Raw genomic sequence first — 11,015 nt, 5'->3', positions numbered from 1 at the left:
GAAATGACCTTCAAGCAAGAATTTCCAAGCAGTCTGTTACTCTTAGCAAACAGAATGCTGTGAAATCTATGTTCCTTCGATGAATGAAAGGCAAAAGAAAAAAAAAAAGAAGTGTTTTCAGGCATCTATCAGCAACTGTCTAGATTCTAAGATGTCAGAACTCCAGGTCTGCATAGAGGCCCTAATTTCCACAGTCACAGCCAGTATGTTTTCTCGCATTTCTGAGCCTTGTGAACCCATTCCTAGGTGATAGTGGGCTTGCCCATGAGAAAACAGGCTGTAGGAGTGTGTCTGTGAGTGCTGAGTGCCTTCTAGTGTTATTACCAAATGAGTTGCCACGCCACTGGAAATGATCCAGTGGCAACGAACTGCAAGTTGCCTGCTTGCTTCAGAAATCCCAAAGGTTTGACCAGATATTGCTGTCACAAGTAAGAAAAGAGCAATGGGATGGATTTTCAGGCAGTTGCTAGGCCACATGGTTTTAGGGCCAACAGAGAGAAAATGCTAATTTTGTCAACATGGTCCAGTATCCAGGTTCACCCTCAGTATGTGTCCCTGCAGTATCCAAGAATTTTCTAGACAAACCTAGGATCACTGGATCTCTCCTACAGTGAAAACTTGATGGAACAGACTTCTGGATGTTTGTTTGCTTTTCTCTGTGAGTGAGGGGCCTTCACTATGGTAACACAGTCAGGGGAAATTGTTATTGAAAAATGACCGCCAAGCAAGCATTTTCTAGCAGTGTGTTACTCTCAACACACAGAATGCTGGGAAAGCTGTGTTCCTTCAGTGAATGAAAGGCATGAAAAGAGTGTTTTTCAGGCATCTATCTATTAGGAACTGTCTAGATTCTAAGATGTGAGAACTCCAGGTTTGCACAGAGGCCCTAATTTCCAGAGTCAATACCAGTATGTTTCCCTGCACTTTCTGAGCCTTGTGAACACATTCTTAGCTCATATTGTGTCTGCCCCTGAGGAAACAAGATTAGGAAATTGTCTAAGGGTCCTGATTGTCATACTATTGCTACCTAGATTAGTTGACATTCTAATGGAAATGGTCTTGCCCCAAGGAGTTGCAAGCCACCTGCTTGCATCAGAAATAGGAAAGGTTTGAGCAAACCTGTTGATATCATAAGCAGGAAAACATCAGTTCGATGGATTATCAGGCAGCTGGTAGCCCACACCCTTTTAGGGCCAACAGACAGAAAATGCTAATTTTTCCAATAAGGTCCAATATCCAGGTTTACACTCAGTATGTGTCCCTGCAGTATCCAAGAATTTCCAGATAGACTTAGGTTCACTGGATCCTTCCTACAGAGAAAACCTGGATGGAACTGACATTCTGATGTTTGTTTGCTTTTCCATGTGAGTATGGGGCCTTCCCTTGGAGAAGGCAATGGCACCCCACTCCAGTACTCTTGCCTGGAAAATCCCATGGATGGAGGAGCCTGGTAGGCTGTAGTCCATGGGGTCGCTAAGAGTTGGACATGACTGAGCGACTTCACTTTCACTTTTCACTTTCATGCATTGGAGAAGGATATGGCAACCCACTCCAGTATTCTTGCCTGGAGAATCCCAGGGACGGGGGAGCCTGGTGGGCTGCCGTCTATGGGGTCGCACAGAGTCAGACATGATTGAAGCGACTTAGCAGCAGCAGCAGCAGCAGCAGCATGGGGCCTTCCCTACTGTAACACAGCTGAGGGGAAATTTTTACTAAAAAATAACCTCCAAGCAAGGTTTCCAAGTAGTGTGTTACTCTCAGCAAACAGAATTCTGGGAAACCTATTTTCCTTCAGTGAATGAAAGCCAAAATAAGAGAATGTTTTCCAGGCATCTGTCAATAAGCAACAGTCTTGATTCTAAGATGTGAGAACTCCAGGTTTGCACAGAGGCCCTAATTTCCACAGTCACAGTCAGTATGTTTCCCAACATTTCCAAGCCTTGTGAACCCATTCCTAGGTCATACTGGGACTGCCCATGAGGAAACAGGCTGCGGAAGTGTATCTTTGAGAACTGAGCTGTAGTGAGAGAAGTATTCTGCTCAGTGTTCTCCCAGGAAGACCCAGGGGGCCCTGTTTGTGTCTCCACATTCTGATTTGGAAACATGATGTGCATGAACCTTGGAAACCAAGTTTTTGGTTCAAGCTCTATTTCCTGCCTCAGGCAACTAGCATCTTCCAACACGTCTCACTTCGGTTTTCTGGAGATTGACAACTTCCTACTCTAATCCTCAAGCTTTCTGAACTGAATGAGATGCTTGCAACTCCTCACTAGGAGCTCATCTCAGAGTACATTTTCACCTATCCGGGTTAGTTATAGGTAGAGAACTAGCAAGTCACAGAACTTTCTTCTCAATCCAGTCTACCCAGAGAGGAATCCAGAGTGCCCTGTCTTTCCCTGCTTCAGAATCAGGCTGTGTGGGAACCTAACAAACCAAGCTTTTGACTCAAGCTGTACATTCCAAATCAGAAATCTAGTTGGTTTTATTCACCTTTGTTTTATTCAGATTGACAACTTCCTACTTTAATCCCTGAGCTTTCTGAAAGAAGCTGCTTGTCACGCCTTGGTAGGAGTTCTTCTCAGAGGTCAAGTCCACCTAGAAAGGTTAATTATAGTTAACTGTCTGCTCAGACAATGATTGTCCCAGAAGGTTCCACTCAGCCCTACTCAGCCCTTCTGTGTCTTCACATGCTTCAGAAACATGCTGTGTGTAATCCTTGAACCCCAGCTTTGAGTTAAAGCTCTCTTTCCTGCATCCAAAACCTAGGTGCTTTTACATTGAAAGTTACTTGGAAAACACTTTGCTTACTTTTGCGTTATTCGGTTCCACAACTTCTTGGTCAAATCCTGTTGGTTTTGGAAACCAAAGCAAGCTGCTTGCAACTCCTTATTAGAGGGTCGTCTCAGAGTACATTTTCACCTAAGCAGGCTAGGTAGACTTTTGAGTACTCTCTCTTCACAGAACTCTGTGTTCCAAGCCAGTGTTCTCACAGGAGGATCTGAGTGCCCAGGTTGTGTCTTTACACTCGTCCGAATCATGCTGTGAACCAGGAAATCAAAACTTGCTTTCTAAAGCCTCTTTTCTGCCTCAGAAAAGTTAGATTTTACAGTGTAAGTTACTGTCAAACCCTTTGGTGGCTTGGCTTTGCTTCTGATCGATCACTTCCAGGTCTGTTTCTTTTCTCGAATAAAGAAGCGCTTGCACCCCCAACTATGTGTCCAAAGTGTGGACTAAGAGTGCTGTCTGCCCTGTCAGTAAATGAAGGGTGTGGCAGTGATCAGCAACTGCATCCACCTTGAAGGTATGTCCTGAGGGAACTCAGGATCGAAACAATAAATGCCCTTCCTCTTACAGTGACCCACTGCAGCCACGCCAGCTCAGGTGCAGCTTAGGAGATTCTGATGAGAAGCACAGGACATTGGATTCAGGCAGCTGAGGTCATGTCAGAGGAATGAAGTCAGTGAGCTCAGACTCCTGCATCCTCCCATATATGGACAGCACTAAATTCCTTGACATGTCTAGTTTTCCTTTAGTAACAGTGATCTTTTGATGTTCCCACTACCTAGCTTTTTGTTGCAAAAACTCTTATATGTCCTGACTCTATCCTCGCTTCCTTGGAGCACTTTTCCAGTTACCTGAGGTGCTGTTTCCCAGGCTTAACATCCCAAGACTGTCCACCAAAAAACATAACTCTCAAATTTAAGGTTGTGCAGTTCTGGTTTTTGTTTCAGCCTACTAAATCTAACCCCCATTTCCTTTGAGAGGTGACTAGGTCATGAGGGTGGGACTCCCATGGAATTAGTGCCATGATGACAGAGCCCTCACAGAGCCCCTAACCCTTCCCCCTCGTGAGGACACAGCAGAGAGATGCCATCTGTGAACCAGGAAGGGGCTTCACCAGACAGTGAATATGCCGGCGCCTCCATCCTGATGTCCCACTTCCAGAACTGAGGAACATAGAGCCCTATGGCTTACAGGCACCCAGGTCAGGGCATTCTCACAGCAGCCAGAATGGACTAAGACATGGCCAGTCAACCCACGTGGTCCCACAGAACTCTGAGGGCTGAGTGACAGGTGGCACTGGCATGCTGGGTAAGAATTTGGGGAAAGTCGGTACTGAGGCAGATTTTTCCTCCAAGCTTCTCCAAGCAGCCTGGGTGAAGTCTGCTGTCAGGGGCAGGAAGGGTCTCAACTGACTACTGTAGCTGGTGGTCATGAGTAAGGCCTATCTATACCCACTGAACGTCACAGGAATGAAATTCCGGGTCCAGTTAAATTGCTCATCCCAATAGGTGTGAAAAATGAACAATTTTATCTGCAGCACAAAGACGCTCACTCCTTAAAAAAAAAAAAAAGAAGAAAATGCTTTTGTTTTATCATTATTTTTTCTCTTTCAACTCTGTTACGATCAAAAGAGAGAAAAAGGAATACATTAAAATCAATGGAGATCATGTGGATAAGCCAGGTATGATCTTCCCAGTCAGTGTGAAGTACAAGCTTTTTGTTCTAAACAAAAGGACTCCAAGGTACTTTCCAAGGTACTTTTAATAAAGAGTTAACAACACAGAGCAGCACATTTCAGTGCTCACCCCTAAGACATGGGGGAGGGGGCACTGAGAGAACAAGGTACGTAAACATGAATCAGCTATTTGTCTGACAAATAACTGCAGAGTTTGAAAGATGGATGATTGCAGGTTTGTCAAATCATTTATTAACGTTCACTCACTTAGGTAATAAGATTTGTATTTATATAATTTCCAATTTTAACTTAAAATGAGATAACAGCAAATGTAATCTCTAAAGCAGTAAAGGTTTGTGCATATGCTTGCACAAAATCTATAGAATGCACAAAAGAAACTGTTATTTGAAGAATGAATCATGAACTTCAGTACACAGATAAAATATATGTGAAGTGGAAAATATACCAAATGTGAAACAGAGTATTTTTCATTAGGTAAAGCCAAAATGTTATACCGAAGGTATATTTTATTTGTTTTTTAAATTTTTATTTTATTTATCAAAGGTATATTTTAAATGTATTAGTCTTGCTTATGTGAGAAAATTTAAGGTGTAAGAATGCCTAAGTTGTTGAATTTTATATATGTAGATACAATGAATATTTAAACAGAAATTAAATATTAATGAGACTCAATCTAGTAAATGTGTAAAAAGGAAAAAATATACAAAGGTAAATGATAAGATCTTAGTCAAAAGTGATGAATAAAAAAATCATAAAACATTTGGCAAATAACACCTCACTTCTTTGGGCCTTTGTTTCTTTATCTGTGATTGGCTAAGAGGTTACCAGGGTGGAATAAAACTCCAACTGGATTGAAAATGTTGCAGTTTGTATGAGTTGATTGGTTACTCATTCCCTTAGGAAATTTCCCAAGGGAAATTCCCTTGTCAAGTACGCTAGCACACACAGACAATGCCGGTTATAAAAGAGCTAATGGCATTTGATTTTCCCATGACTAAATCCACGTACTCAGTCATTCCTTTTGCTCTGATGAGACAGTTGGTCAGGGCTCCCTTTCAAAGCCTTGTTACTGGTGATGAGGGATCAATCACCAATGCACTAAAACCTTGATATTGTTGTTCAGTAGCTTAGTTGCGTCTGATTCTTTGAGACCCCCATGGACTGCAACATGCCAGGCTTCCCTGTCCTCCACTATCTCCCGGCATTTGCTCAAATTCATGTCCATTGAGTTGGTGATGATATTCAACCATTTCATCCTCTGTTACCCCTTTCTCCTCCTGCCCTCAATCTTTTTCAGCATCAGGATCTTTTCCAATGAGTTGACTCCAAATGTCCTTTCCTAAATGATGATGCTGAGTGTCAGCAAATTTGGAAAATTCAGCAGTGGCCACAGGACAGGAAAAGGTCAGTTTTCATTTCAATTACAAAGAAAGGTAATGCCAGAGAATGTTTAAGTTCAGTTCAGTTCAGTCACTCAGTCATGTCCAACTCTTTGCGACCCCATGAATAGCAGTACACCAGGCCTCCCTGTTCATCACCAACTCCCGGAGTTCACTCAGACTCAGGTCCATCGAGTCAGTGATGCCATCCAGCCATCTCATCCTCTGTCATCCCCTTCTCCTCCTGCCCCCAATCTCTCCCAGCATCAGAGTCTTTTCCAATGAGTCAACTCTTCGCATGAGGTGGCCAAAGTACTGGAGTTTCAGCTTTAGCGTCATTCCTTCCAAAGAAATCCCAGGGCTGATCTCTTTCAGAAAGGATTGGTTGGATCTCCTTGCGGTCCAAGGGACTCTCAAGAGTCTTCTCCAACACCACAGTTCAAAAGCATCAATTCTTCAGTGCTCAGCCTTCTTCACAGTCCAATTCTCATATCCATACATGACCACAGGAAAAACCATAGCCTTGATTAGACAGACCTTAGTCGGCAAAGTAATGTCTCTGCTTTTGAATATACTATCTAGGTTGGCCATAACTTTTCTTCCAAGGAGTATGCGTCTTTTAATTTCATGGCTGCAATCACCATCTGCAGTGATTTTGGAGCCCCCAAAAATAAAGTCTGGCACTGTTTCCCCATCTATTTCCCATGAAGTGATGTGACCAGATGCCATGATCTTCGTTTTCTGAACGCTGAGCTTTAGGCCAACTTTTTCACTCTCCACTTTCACTTTCATCAAGAGGCTTTTTAGTTCCTCTTCACTTTCCGCCATAAGGCTGGTGTCATCTGCATATCTGATGTTATTGATATTTCTCCTGACAATCTTGATTCCAGCTTGTGTTTCTTCCAGTCCAGCATTTCTCATGATGTGCTCTGCATAGAAGTTAAAAAAGCAGGGTGACAATATACAGCCTTAACGTACCCCTATTTCTATTTGCAACCAGTCTGTTGTTCCATGTCCAGTTCTAACTGCTGCTTCCTGACTTGCTTACAGGTTTCTCAAGAGGCAGATCAGGTGGTCTGGTATCCCCATCTCTTGAAGAATTTTCCACAGTTTATTGTTATCCACACAGTCAAAGGCTTTGGCATAGTCAATAAAGCAGAAATAGATGTTTTTCTGGAACTCTCTGGCTTTTTCCGTGACACAGCAGATGTTGGCAATTTGATCTCTAGACCCTCTACCTTTTCTAAAACCAGCTTGAACATCTGGAAGTTCACGGTTCACGTGTTGCTGAAGCCTGGCTTGGAGAATTTTGAGCATTACTTTACTAGCATGTGAGATGATTGCAATTGTGCAGTAGTTTGAGCATTCTTTGGCATTGCCTTTCTTTGGGATTGGAATGAAAACTGACCTTTTCCAGTCCTGTGGCCACTGCTGACTTTTCCAAACTTGCTGGCATATTGAGTGCAGCACTTTCACAGCATCATCTTTCAGGATTTGAAACAGCTCCACTGGAATTCCATCACCTCCACTAGCTTTGTTCGTAGTGATCCTTTCCAAGGCCCACTTGACTTCACATTCCAGGATGTCTGGCTCTAGATGAGTGATCACACCATCATGATTATCTGGGTCATGAAGATCTTTTTTGTACAGTTCTTCTGTGTATTCTTGCCACCTATTCTTAATATCTTCTGCTTCTGTTAGGTCCAGGCCATTTCTGTCCTTTATCGAGCCCATCTTTGCATGAAATGTTCCCTTGGTGTCTCTAATTTTTTTGAAGAGATCTCTAGTCTTTTCCATTCTGTTCTTTTCGTCTATTTCTTTGCATTGATTGCTGAGGAAGGCTTTCTTATCTCTTCTTGCTATTCTCTGGAACTCTGCATTCAGATGCTTACATCTTTCCTTTTCTCCTTTGCTTTTTGCTTCTCTTCTTTTCACAGCTATTAGTAAGGCCTCCCCAGACAGCCATTTTGCTTTTTTGCATTTCTTTTCCATGGGGATGGTCTTGATCCCTGTCTCCTGTACAATGTCACGGACCTCATTCCATAGTTCATCAGGCACTCTATCTATTAAACTACCGTACAATTTTGTTCACTTCACATGCTAGTAAGGTAATGCTCAAAATTCTTCTATCTAGACTTCAGTAGTACTTGAACAGAGAACTTGAAGTTGTACAAGCGGGATTTAGCATTTTAACAGCATCATCACTTAGGATTTTAAATAGCTCAGCTGGAATCCCATCACCTCCACTAGCTTTGTTCATAGTAATGCTTCCGAAGGCCCACTTGACTTCACACTCCAGGATGTCTGGCTCTAGGTGAGTGACCACACCATTGTGATTATCTGGGTCATTAAGGCTATTTTTGTACAGTTCTTCTGTGTATTCTTGGCACCTCTTCTTAACATCATCTGCTTCTGTTAGGTTCTTGCCACTTCTGTCCTTTATTGTGCCCAGCTTTGCATTAAGTGTTCCCTTGGTATCTCTAATATTCTTGAAGAGATCTCTAGTCTATCCCATTCCATCACTTTCCTCTATTTATTTGCATTGTTCACTTAGGAAGTCTTTCTTATCTCTCCTTGCTGTTCTCTGGAACTCTGCCTTCAACTGGGTATTATCTCTCTCTTTCTCCTTTGCCTTTCACTTCTCTTCTTTTCTCAGCTATTTATAAGGCTTCCTCAGACAATCATTTGCCTTCTTGCAGTTCTTTTACTTTGGGATGGTTTTGGTCACTGCCTCCTGTACAATGTTACAAGCCTCTGTCCATAGTTCTTCAGGCACTCTGTCTACCAGGACTAATCCCTTGAATCTATTTGCCACCTCCACTGTATAATCAGGGTTTTGATTTAGGTCATATCTAAAAAGTCTGGGGCTTCCCTGGTGGCTCAGATGGTAAAGAATCCACTTGCAATTCAAGAGATCTGGGTTCATTCCCTGGGTTGGGAAGATCCCCTGGAGAAGAAAATGGCAACTCACTCCAATATTCTTGCCTGGAGAACCCCACAGACAGAAGAACCTGATGGACTACTGTCCATGGGTTGTAAGGAGTCGGGCATGACTGAGAGGTCTAGTGGTTTTTCCCTACTTTCTTCAATTTAAGTCTGAATTTTGCAATAAGGAGCTCATGATCTGAGCCACAGTCAGCTCCAGGTCTTGTTTTTGCTGACTGTATAGAGCTTCTCCACCTTCACCTGCAATGAATATAAACAATCTGAGTTCGGCATTGATTGTCTGGTATGTTCATGTGTAGAGTCATCTCTTATGTTGTTGGAAGAGGGTGTTTGCTATGACCAGTGTGTTTTATTGCAAAACTCTGTTAGCATTTGCCCTGCTTCATCTTGTACTCAAGGCCAAACTTGCCTGTTACTGCAGGTATCTCTTGACTTCCTACTTCTGCATTCCAATGATGAAGAAACATCTTTTTTTGATATTAGTTCTAGAAAGTCTTGTAGATCTTCACAGAATCATTTGATTTCAGCTTCTTTGGCCTTACTGGTTGGGGCACAGACTTGGATTACTGTGATACTGAATGATTTGCCTTGGAAACAAACCAAGATCATTCTGTTGTTTTTGAGATTGAACCCAAGTACTGCATTTCGGACTCTTTTCTTGACTATGTGGGCTACTCCATTTCTTATAAGAGATTCTTCCCCACAGTAAATATAATGGTCTGTGAACTGCAAATGCATGGAGAGCACTGTTACATGTACCAGCAGTCATAACTTGGTGGTTTATGATTCTGTAGAAGCTGACTCTGTAGAAGTTAATAGCTTGTACCCTAAAGTATCTCTTTAAAGGTACCTCCTGTCCTACATCTACAAATACTGTTCAAATGATAATTTAATAATACTCTCTGACTAATTGTAGGGGGAAGGTGTCTTGTCTGCACCTATTTGGATTCCACCAGGGAGCTGGGCCTCATACCTCCTCATCTTTGTGTGAGGGAGCCTTCCCTCTGCTTCTGGCCCAGCGCTGCTCTCCTTGGTCCTGCCCACATCCCTGCTGAATGATTGATTGATGGAGGGAACAAAGGCTCACTTGCATTTCTGACAGCATTAGCTCCTGCTTTTCCAAGAGGCTCCCCTTGTAGCTTTGGTTTCCCCAGAAGATATACTGCTTCTTTTACCTTAAGTTTCTGTCTTTTGCCCAGAGTTCTCTGGGCCTCTGTAAAGGCTGAGGAATGCTGGGCAGTGCAGACTCATGGCCCCAGGATCCCACCCCAGTCTGCCCCAGGCCTGCCTTCTCCCATTTCCACCTTACCAACTCCAGGGCAGACACAGCCCAGGAGGAGCCAGAAGACCCAGGGCAGAACACACCTGTCCCCTACACCCACGCCTCTTTGGTAAGAGGGCCATCATGAGCTGAAGGTGACTGGGGAGCAGTGGCTCCCCTCCCTACTTTCTAGAAGCAGGACAGAAATGCCCAGACCTGACTCCAGCTCTCCCCAACTATCACGGCCACCCAAACGCACCCACATCCTCTGTGATCCCTCCCCTCCATCGAGGCCTTCCCCAGGCTCCGCCCCAACAGGGCTAACACAGAACAAGTGCAGGAAAGGTTTCTGGAGCACCAAGCAAACCTCTACAAGTCGGATGAGAGGGGAAAGCAGGCAGCACAGAGCTCAGAAAACTCGGGAAGGACTCCCCAGGATGCAGTGCAGCCACCCAGCTCACTTGGGCCTCCCAACAAGACGTCTCTGCAACGTCTGACTCTGCCCTCTTGCTCAGGCACTGAAGCCTGGGTCCTTGCTCCCCTTTTCAATGCTGGCTAGTAATTTTATGAATAAAGGTTGAATCTCCTAATTCAAAATTGGGACTAATTCAAAATTCAAGCATTGGGACTTCCCTGGTGGTCCAATATTTAAGACTCTGACCTCCCCATGCAGGGAGCATGGTCAGGGAACTAAGATCCCACTTGCTGCAGAAAAAAAAAAAGTTATGTGCATAGATAAAACATATCTTATTAAAAAAAATAAGAATGCACATTGGAAACATGAGTGGCATCTGAAGGAAATTAAAGAGTCAACAATTTACCAACTTGGCCAACTTGGTGTTTTAATTACTGTTAGTTACAGATTCCCTTCACCCACGGTTGCAGCAGCTGCTGAGAAGGCAGAGGAACCAGGAAAGCAGATGCAATCTGCTCATGGTCCCCAAAGAGC

Source organism: Capra hircus, chromosome 27, assembly GCF_001704415.2.
Source record: "Capra hircus breed San Clemente chromosome 27, ASM170441v1, whole genome shotgun sequence".
Lineage (NCBI taxonomy): Eukaryota > Metazoa > Chordata > Mammalia > Artiodactyla > Bovidae > Capra > Capra hircus.
This window is presented reverse-complemented; position numbering follows the sequence as displayed.